This window comes from Stegodyphus dumicola, chromosome 11, assembly GCF_044657685.1.
Source record: "Stegodyphus dumicola isolate Sdum_Otavi_A_Nest chromosome 11, ASM4465768v1".
Lineage (NCBI taxonomy): Eukaryota > Metazoa > Arthropoda > Arachnida > Araneae > Eresidae > Stegodyphus > Stegodyphus dumicola.
The window spans coordinates 149,832,802-149,841,902 of NC_140778.1; the positions used below are offsets into that span (position 1 = coordinate 149,832,802).

Below are 9,101 nucleotides of genomic sequence, written 5' to 3' on the forward strand. Positions count from 1 at the left end.
GAATACGAAAATATGTTGGTTTTCTGCCATAATTATCTGAATAAATTTTGAAATTAAAGTAACTTTTGCAATGTGTGGAACTTACATCACTTGCAAGGAAAGCTGCTAGTTAAATTCTAGACTTAATGAAAAATTTTAAAATTAACACCTCAGTTTTTGATTAACTATTAAACTATTACCGTATAAAAACACTATAAAAGCCAAAAAGTCTCTGCAGTGAATGTGTTGTAAATTGTAAAGTGCCTAGTAAAACATTTTTAATTTTTGGTCGATGGATTAATCAAAACAAAATGTTTTTTGTACGTTTACTTTTTTATCATCTCACTTGACTTATGGATCTGCACACAGTAGACTTTAGGCTGGAGCTCTTTCCGCTTCTCCATATGTTGCCCCACAGCGCTATTTCTTTCAAGGACGAAATCACTCTTTTCCCCTCAAAGTATGCCCTGCGGTCCAAAAAACGTATGTAACCAATCAAATCCTGAAATTACTGACGTCCGGCTGACTCTGACCTCAGTCATTCTTAAAGAAGAACGATTCGAAAGACCGGGATTTGAGGTCATCAAGAACACCGCTAAAATTATTCCAGATCGAAGGGAAGTATTGATGTCTTTGTTTTATCCGCTCTACTAAAAGTGTAAGTATGCATATTTTCACATTTTTAATCGTATTTTTAATAATGAAAGTTTGATAAAATTGTTTTGTATATGTCTAAAATCTTCCAAATGCTATAATCATGTTGATCTCAAACTTATAACTGCCAACTCAAGTTTTCAACTCAGTCCCAGTTTTTCATCACATCTCCAAGTAAATTACCAAATCTCGAGATTTTAAAGTCTCGAAATTTAAATCTTTACTAAAGAAAATTTTTCCCATAAAAAAAAAAGAAATTTATCAAAATAATGAAATTTTTAATTAGGCGAATTGTATTCGTCCACCTGTAATGATTTTCATAATAATTTTTCTTGTTAAACTTTATTCCACAAAACTGTATTTTTTATTAATTTTATTGACCTTAATTACTTTTTCTTATCGGATTTCGTTTAATCTGCTGTAGACATCAGTAGATTTTTATGTGAATATTTAGGCAATGTTTAATTAGTTAATTTTCGTGTATAATTTTGTTTACTTTAGTACCTGGCATATTACTAATTTTATCTAGTGTTATTATGTATGTTAATTATTAATTTCACATGCATCGTATATTTAAAAATACTTTGATAAATAAAAGCTTTGCTTCACTACTGAAGATTTCCTCAGCATAAAAAAGCGAGGAAATAAAAAAAAATGAAATTAGTAAAGAGCATAAATTTTAGACTATCTAATAAAATGCTAATGCATCTTACATCAAAATTGAATTACAAGTACTATAGTAACCTGAACCATCATGCATCATAAACTGAATCAAAGCGAGTTTGGAATTTCTTTGAAATGGTATAACCTCGCAGAGTGAAAAACCTTTCATTTTTCTAGAGCAAACCCGTCTTTAAAGAAAATCTCCCGTCTTTTAAGATTTTCCAAGGCTGGAAACTATGATCTGCATGCATATACGATTGTGTTTATGGCTTTAGAAATACAATTTTTATACTATTGAAATGTAGTACTGGTATTTTATGCACGTACTGTTTTCATTAAATTGTAAAGAAAAATTAAAACACTAAGATAATTAGATATCTTATATTTACACAAGCAATGAAATAGACATTTTTTATTATTTAGAGTTAAAAACTGAAATTTTGGCTAGTTTTTTTAACTTTTTGATAACTATTTTAGAGCAGTTTAAGTTCTCCAGCTAAAGCGGCAATAAATAAATAAACAAATAAATAAGTAAAAATTTGAACTTTCAATAAATCACTGGAACTGCACTGGAGCGATGTAAATGAAATATCTTCATCTCACATTGGTCTAAGACATTACGTACCAAGCGAATTTAGTCGTAAACCTAGAATGCTTTAAGAAATACAGAGTTGGAAGGCAACAAAGTTTCATTTATTTCTTTTATACATTAGGCCTGTTGTTATGAGTTCAATTTTACCATCTGCTATGTACAACAACTTTCTTTTATTACATGTGGAAATTTTTAATTTTAATAAAGCCTTCAGATATTGCTTTCTCTAATGATGCATTTGCAGAAAATGATTTAAGAGCTTTTGTTAAACACAGTATTCGATTACATGGAAAAATATTTATTTAATAATGTATAATGTTCTATCTTTGATTCATTTAATAAATGATGTTCAAATATTTGGGCCTCTTGACACTTTTTGTTGAAAACATTTGAACTTTTTGGGGGAACTGAAAAATATGCTTTGTGCTCTTTCAGAACCTTTGCAGCAGCTTGCACGCAGATATGCTTAACAAACACGTTTTTACGAAGAAAAGGAATCAATAAGTGAAATTAGCAAAATATATCGTTTCAACTCTCAGAATTTAAAATATCTGCTGACACTGGTGATAATTGTTGTTTATTTATAGACAAATCAGTTCTAATAATCAAATATCTGTTAGAAAATTCATCGGAAAAAGAAATTGTTTTTTTACAGATTTAATAAACAAAAAGAATTTTAGTCATCCTTTCAGTTCTCCAAATTTAGGTGTCAGTATAATTTCAGAACTATCAATAAATTTAGAATCTACATCAGTGGAATCTGTTAACTGTATATATATGCTAGTGGCATATAGGGATTATTATGTTTGTTATCCATTATGTTTTTAATCAGGTGTACTAACAGAGTTTCCCTCACCTAGAAAATTTTAGACTGCCATGGAAAATACAAAATATATTCAGAAAGTCAGGGAGGAATTTTCCCAGAATGTCAGGAAGGTTGAGTTCGTATAAGACAAGCTTTTTAATGTTGATAATTAACTACATATAAAGTAAGATTGCTTCAATTCAGTCTCAGAACATTTACGGATTTATTTCTTTACATTCACAGAAAATGGCATTTAGCGTTGTACATTTGCTAATGACCGATGAAGTGGCTGTCGTCCAAGCAAATGAGTGTCAGATGATAAAAAGGGACATGTAACTGGCCTTCGTATAAAGAAAGAAGTCACATGAAAAGAGCAATTCTGGAACACAGAGAACCAGATACATCCTGAGAGAATTTTTATATTGTTATCCTGAGAGAATATTGTAAGTATTCTACAAATGATTTTTACGTCTGTTTTCCCATATTAATTTAATTGGTAGGAAGTTTTTCGAGAGCATAAAATTGAAATAACGTTTTCTGAATTGAAACATTGAAATTTTAAAAAAATGTTTTGATGCGTAGGAAAATGTATTAAGCATACTTTAATTTTTCTAAACAAATATTATTTGTCCTTATTCTCTCTAATTAATTGTGCTCATATTATATCAGCTTATGTTTTAATAGTTTCGCTCCGAAATAAATCATATCTACATTCTTAATTATGGTTCATAGTAAGACTCTAATATTCAATATACTTTGCTAGTTTGTGAATTTTAATACAACCTCTTTAAAAACTTACCCATATATAAAATAATGGATGCTCAAAGGAAGACTGAACGAGAGATTTTAGCCTGCGGATCCATATAAATGTCAAATTCAATTCCATTTAGTGAAGTCATGAATCAGGCTCCAGAATGTTAACACTGTGTTTAAATTTAATTTAAAATCGCCTATCTATATATTTTATTTACAAATCTGAATAAAAATATAATTTTCAATAATAAGATTTGTGTTTTCAATAAGAAATGTTAAAATGATTAACGATTCTAAACAATAAATATGCTGTTGAGTTGAAAGATGAGACTGTATCTAATGAAAAATGTATGCATTTTTGTAGCTAATTATGCTACAGTTGAATTTAAGTCCAAAAACGGCTTTAAAGACATTGAATTTTAGATTCAGGTTCAGACTTTGAAACACCAAAACAGAAGCGAAAGAGGCCATTAACATTCTGATACATGTATATATTAATATACATGTATATATTAATATACATGTATTAGAATGTTAATTCTTCGGATGATAAATTAAATACAAAAAGAAACAAAACAGAATTACCTTATACTAAATTAAATTATAGCTAAATAAAAAGAAATCCCTTTTAATTTTTCCTCATGTGGCAGTAAATTAAATTTTACTACACTTTTTTAAGCTTCTTTACTTAGTTATATTAATTACAGTAGTAGAAGATGTTTTTAATTATTTATTTTATTTTTTATTTTTTTATAATTAAATCGAAATTATATGTTTAATTCTATTATAATAATTTTGCTTGCTGATTATTTTTTCCTTTATCAAAGTTAAATTTTATTTTGAAATTTTGCATTTTAACAATTTCACATTATGAACGTTTGTCTATTATAAGATTTTTGAATTCTACATTTTCTTTTTCTTGGTGGCTTGTGCTTTATGTCACTGTACTTTTTCAAGTTCTTTTTACAAAAAGTTTGTACTTTAGTAGTACTTTTATAGTACATTTTATATAAAAAGTTTCTAACTTTCAAATTAACAAAATTTGCTCTTTTCAAAAAAGTGTTTACTTTTTCATATTTTTATATATTGGGTAACTAATTTTGAATCACGTCAAAAATTAACTAGCTATTTAGTCATTTACTTTTATTTTTCAAGAATGTTCATTTCAGAGACACTTAGCGCTGTGTTTAATTCCTCAGCATTAACTTTGCTTATTAGCTATTTTTTCACGATCTAAATTAATGAATCTTTTTTTGAATTTCATAAGTTTACTAAGTCCATATTTTCAAAATTTGGCCAGCTTTGCCTTCTCTGTGGTTTTGAATTCCGCATGTGTCCTTTTTTTTTTTTTTTTTTTTTTTTTTTTTTTTTTTTTTTTTCATGTACATTATGTCATTCCTATTTTCCAAGTTATTAATTTTTAAAAACTTTTTAATTTAAAATTAATAAATATGTTTTCACTTATTCTTCAAAATCTTCTAAAGAAGGCGCGTTAAAAAATACTTCAAAAGGCGAGTCTGGTCTATTTTGTCATTTATGTATTCGATTTTGAGTCACGTCGGAGCAAGTGATATCGTGATAAATACTGATTTCAGATACTTGCAATTTTTATCATTATTTTAATTTGCCTCATCGGTTGCTAAATGTGTAACACTAGCGAAGACTGGGAGTTCGTCTTGGCTTCTATTCCAGACGAACGGTTTTGTTGCGTAGTTGGTTTTCGTGGTTTTCCCATGAGTAGCATGAATACGAGCCAGTTTTCCTTAGAAATTCCTTCACGAATTCATTCCCTCCCTTAGGCAGATATCACTTGTACACTTCGTTATATTCGAGTATCCTTAAATAATCATTAAATAATTTTTAAACAGTTTTAAATTTTTTGAAAAATTTTAATTTTGAATTAAGGTTTTGGTCTTTTAATTCAAAGGACTCTTTGATTACTTGTACAATTCATCCAGATATAATTTGATTTCTCTGTTTATAATTCTATATTCTTTCGGCTGCTCTTTGACAAAGACCGAAGATATTTTTTAATTCTTTAAATTTCATGCGAACTTTGTTTTATTTATGTATTGATTTAATTTTGCTCCAATTTTGTTTTCCATGTTTTTCATTCATTCTTTTGATTTGTGACTTATTGTTACAGAGTTCATCATTTTAGGTTTATATTAACTCCATTTGTTTCAATTCACATGTCTCTCTGTATGTATATATATATGCAAGGAAGAGGAAAGTTCCTAAAGCGATTGCTTAAAAGTACATTTGGAAATTAAAATTTTAAAATCAAAAATACCCTCACTTCCAATATTTCACTTAACATGATCTTTGAGGCTAAATCGCGATTTCAAAATACATAAAAATCATATTCTAACCATATTCTAATCATATTCAAAAAAATTTCAATGATTTTTTTCAAGGATTGTATATTTTTCTTCAAGTGAATTTAACTAAATTCAAATAGTGACATTACAGAGCGTGTTAATTTTGTATTTCAATCTCGAAAATGATTGCTTTAAACGGCGACCATTTCGAGAGCATTTTGACATAACTGACGATATATGAAATTGAAGCGCAATTTGTTGGCGACGTTTGGTGCTAAAAACTATTCTTGACCAATAATCTTCTACAAAATTAATTTTAGTAAGTGTTATAATTTGTTTGCTATTTCACTTTCAAACTTTGAAAAACCGTCAGTCATTTCTAGGATATCCCATATTGATTTTTTACTTTATATTTATTAATTATATACATATGTATAGATTTATATATATCCGTCGATCTGTTTTTTTATATGTGTTAACTTTTCACATATCACATCGATAAGATTAGTTTTTAGTTCATTCACATGTTTTCCAACATTGATTCTAACAGTTTTATTTCGCGTGTAGGCTGTTTTTTTACCTTTCCATGTTAATATATTTTTAAAAATTACTTCCATGTTAATATTTTAAAAAATACTGCGTTGAACTATTTTCTGGAGCCACAGCTCCTGGTAACTTTTTAGCAAGCTCACTAGAATATTTCTTTCTATTATTTCATATTTTTGCAGCATTTTGCCCAAAAAAATTTTTAAGACCAAATAGGTCTTACGTCAAATTACTTGTTAGCTTTTCAATTTCTATTTCAATATATATATATATTAATATATATGGCATTGCTTATTAAAAGTTTTTTGTGGTTAAAATTTATCAGATCTGTTTTAGTAGAATCTAATGAGTAAGTATTATGTTGCGCTTCTTGTAGTTGTTCTCCATCACAGGTTTAAAATCATAAGCACTCATTTAATGAATCATGAAAAAGCTTTAGCACAACTTTTATATTAATAGATGTAATTGTTGCCCCAAAATTTGGCTACTCGGCTTTCCTGAAGTCTATTGCTCTAAAAAAAGAAAAGTCTATAGTAAAATGCTTTATTCAATTTAAAACAAGGGTGCCAAAATTCCTAAATACATATTTGTAGGAATGAATAGAATTGCATATTAAACGTTTTTCTCACTTACACATTTCTCCATTTACGTTGACAAATTTTCATGACTAAATACTACTTCACTTTTTGTTAAGATTATTTCACGTTTAATTAGATACCTGCGCAAATTTAATGCAAATAAAGCACATTTAACAACATATAATGACACAATTCTAACTAATCAATGCACTAATCTCTAATATTAAATTGAATTTACATTGTAATTTGATTTTAAATTAATTGTAAATCTCTCATATTAAATTAAATTTTAATTTGAATGAAACACTAGGATAAAAATTATTCTGATTACTGAAATGTATTCATATATGCAAAATGTAAATAGCAAATAACATTTCAAATCAAATTTCTCAATTTTATATTTATACTTATTATATGTATAATAAATTTAAAAATATTTAGGGAGTCATATTAAGATATTTTTGCTTGTGATTCAAAGTTCTATTTAATTTCCTTAACATTCGTATTAAAATACATATATAGTGTGTACATACATACACACACACACACACATATATATATATATAATAATAATTTATTTCCTAAACAATATTGTTTAATTGATTATATTATCTCCTAAGTTTAATTAAAGTAGAATTATTTTAAAAGAGTATATATATATATATATATAAAACATTTATCTTTACATGCATATGCACATGTAGTTAAATTTTTTATCATAGTTGCACTGTATTCTGTTATATTAATATAAGCATTTCAAGGTGACAGTTTCCATGCTCCTTATTTTCGTTCGTAACGTATATGTTGCCATCCCTTCAATGAAATAATTTTTTCTACTCCATGACTGTAACTCATATGAACCTTTAAGTGCGGTGCCGAAATAAAAGGAAAATAGGAAAAACGAATCTCCAGAATCGAAAATCTTTTGCAGCACATGTTACCCTTATTCACTAGAGAAACTAAATGGGGAAATAGCTACTTGAAAGAAACACAACTCGACATTTTTTGTTTGTAATATTTCATAATTTTATGACCATTTCATTCTTTTCAAATATTTTAACTAGACCAGCATTTCATGATTTAAATAATCATTTTCGTTTCTTTCCTGGCAAGGAAACAAATTTCATTTTTTTATTGTTTATAATGCTATCTGAGAATGCCAAAAAATGAGGTATTTGTATTGCAAACCTCAAAATCTTTAACAAAATATATCTGTTAAAAAATCCTTTTTCTTAATTCCATTACATTTTTAGTTCTCGTTTTCTAAATAACAGTTCAATTTGCAATTATCTAATTTTTGAAAAATTGAAATTTATCTAAAATTTTGATTTTTTTAAAATCAACTCTAACGGCGAAATCTCAAATTGAAGCATTATTCAATAGTACTATTTCAAGATAACATAATTTTACATTAAACCGACCACATAGGATGAAACAGCATCGCTTTTATTAAAGTTTGAGAAAATTTATTATTTCTTGATTATTTAGTTTTAAAAATATATTTTTTCTTATTCTTTTAGGTGCTTTCAAAGAAAATCGGGCCACCAGAGAGGTACCTTGCAATATTATTGAAAATATTATAAAAGACTGGTTGAAAAGTGTTTCATTTAGAGAAAAGTATCATAAACAAAAAGGAAAATGTACAACAGAAGGAAGTTTGTAAACAATGGAATAAAAAATTTGTGTATTAGCTTGTACGAAAATACTGTAATTAAAGTTATTAATTGTTCAGTTTGTTTCCTAACTTTCATGAAGACTTGGATTGGTAGAGGATACTTAGCTTAAGCAAATATTGTATCTTATACATTGTATTACTGAATATGAAAATAATTAGTTCATTGAATTTGAATGTTTGATTCTAGAAGAGAAATTTATTACATGAATATGCAATATGGAAATTAATTTCATTACATTTCCTTTAACACTTTTAATTTTGCTTTAAAATTTTATGAAATAATATAAAACTATCAGTTTATAGATTTTGGGAATTTAATGCATTCCTAGTAGCTGAATTAAATTAAAACCTTTTGCAATAAATGCTTCAAATTTTAAATTATGACAATAATTATATTTTAACTGAAAATTGCTTGTTGAGAACCTTATCCATTGACTGGACCATCCACTGAACTAATTTTATAAATCAAATTTATGGCAAAATAATGAATTTGTGAAAGATATATGTCATTTTATTTGTTTATTAACTTTCAAAA

The 9,101-nt window shown here is 27.0% G+C and overlaps 1 long non-coding RNA gene across 1 annotated transcript; it reads left to right on the forward strand.

Annotated features, from left to right (window-relative positions):
• The first annotated feature begins 462 nt into the window (after window positions 1-462).
• LOC118193318 (uncharacterized) lies at window positions 463-8,622 on the forward strand. The gene is made up of 3 exons (XR_004758904.2): window positions 463-637; window positions 2,937-3,136; window positions 8,412-8,622. It is a non-coding gene; the product is annotated as an uncharacterized LOC118193318 (long non-coding RNA).
• Window positions 8,623-9,101: the final 479 nt, after the last annotated feature.